Source organism: Echinops telfairi, unplaced genomic scaffold, assembly GCF_000313985.2.
Source record: "Echinops telfairi isolate 266 unplaced genomic scaffold, ASM31398v2 ScPeMD7_3533;HRSCAF=4204_0, whole genome shotgun sequence".
NCBI classification, from domain to species: Eukaryota; Metazoa; Chordata; class Mammalia; order Afrosoricida; family Tenrecidae; genus Echinops; species Echinops telfairi.
This window is the reverse complement of record NW_022107431.1, coordinates 92,971,981-92,974,046: the sequence shown is the minus strand read 5'-3', so window position 1 is coordinate 92,974,046 and position 2,066 is coordinate 92,971,981. Positions and strand designations below refer to the sequence as shown.

Below are 2,066 nucleotides of genomic sequence, written 5' to 3'. Positions count from 1 at the left end.
AGAGAGGATAAGGAAATCACTACTGAAGAAGAATAAAGCAGGAAGCCTCTCACTCCTTGACCTGAAAATCTACTACATAGCCATAATCCTCAAAACAGCCTGGTCCTTGTACCACAGCAGTTACATAGACCAATGGAATAGAGAACCCAGACATAAATGCATGTACCTACGGACAACTGATTTTTTACAATAGGATGAAACTCATTAAATGAGGAAGAAAGAGCCCTTTCCACAAATAATCCTGGAAAAATTAGATATACATTTGCAGAAAAATGAAACAAGACCCATACCTCCCTCCATAAAACTCCACAAAGCCAAACTCTAGGGGCCAGGTGTGCAGTCCCGGTCCCCGTTATGTATGGAGGCAGAGGGAGAGGACTCCGGTCCCCTCGGCGTCATGTCTTTGGTGCCAGCTACCCGTCGGCTGGCTCTATCCTCAAATGCTGGGACAAGGAAAAATTTTAAAGAAAGAAAGAAAAACAAACTCTAGATGAATCAAAAAATATGTGAACCCTAGGATTATAAAGATAATCTGTGAAAAATTAGGGATACATTGAAGTGCTCTAATACACAGCATAAACACACTATCAAACATATGTACGAATGCACAAAATATAACACAAAATAGAGGACTGGTGCCTTCTAAAAATAAGTGACTTACGTAAAACTGAATCCACAGAAGGGGGAACTTTTTGGCAATGAAATTTGGAAGGAGACTAATCTCTAAAATCTAAGAAAACTGTAAGCCTCAATAAGAAAAAGATGAATAATCCAATTAAAAATGAGCTGAGGAGATGACTATACAATTGCCGAAATGCCATCTAGGAGGTCAACACATATATAAAGAATTGTTCTTGCTCACTAGCCATCCGAGACATGCAAATCAAAATGAGATACCATCTCATGCTGGCAAAGTTTTTAAAAAGCAAAAATAACAAATAGTGGAGAGGGTATGGAGCGATTGGAACCCTCATACACTGCTAATGGGACTGTAAGACTATACCACTAATGTGGAAAGCATTATGACACTTCTTCAAATAACTAAGAGTAGGAATAACATATGACCCAGAAACCCCTTTATTCAGTATGTACTCTAAAGAAGCAAGAGTTGTAGCACCAATAGATATATGCACACACATATTCATGGAAGCACTAGTCACAATAGCAAGAGGATGGAAACAGCCTAAATTTCCATCAGTAGAAGAATGTATAAATAAGCTTTGGTACATACACGTAATGGAATACTATGTATCACTAAATAATCAAGATGAAAGTGGAAACACATCTTGACATGGATGAGGTTTGAGGATATTATGCTGAATGAAGTTGGTCAGTCACAAAAGGTATGACACCATTGTTGTAAAACAAAAACCCCAAGTTAAAAAAGTTATTAATACTAGAAGAAAGAGATGTTGATGGTTACCAAGGGTGGGAGGGGAAGAGGTGGAAGGGGACCCAAGAGACCAGAGAGTAGACACTTGTTGTTGTCAGGTGCATTGCATTGCTTTCCACTCATACTGACTGTCTGTACAACAGAGTGATAGATGGCCCAGACCCAGAGAAACTCCGTAATTGTTGTGATATTTGAGCTTATTGTTTCAGGCACCATGTCAATGCATCGTACTGCAAATGTTCCTCTTTTTGGCTGCCTGTAATTTACCAAGCATGATGTCTTTTTCCAGTGATTGGTTACTCCTGATAACATGTCCAAAGTAGGTAAGACAAAGTCTCGCCATCCTTGCTTCTAAGGAGTATTCTGATTGTGCTTCTTCCATGAGAGATTTGTTTGTTCTTTTGGCAGTCCATGTTACTTTCAATATTATTTGCCAGCACTACAATTCATACATATCAATTTTTTGTTGATCTTCCTTGTTCAATGTCCAACTCTCACATGCAATTTTTAGTGTCCAACTTTCTCATGGTGATTGAATCAAGCACATTTAAGTCCTCAAAGTAACATTCTTGCTTCTCAACACTTAAAGAGGTCTTGTGCAGCAGATTTACCCAATGCAATGCATTGTTTGATCTCTTGACTGCAGCTTCCATGAACATTAATTGTAGATCCA

At 38.6% G+C, this 2,066-nt stretch overlaps 1 pseudogene; it reads left to right on the top strand.

Annotated features, from left to right (window-relative positions):
* Window positions 1-318: 318 nt before the first annotated feature.
* LOC115871082 lies at window positions 319-454 on the top strand (annotated as a pseudogene).
* The last annotated feature ends 1,612 nt before the right edge of the window (window positions 455-2,066 follow it).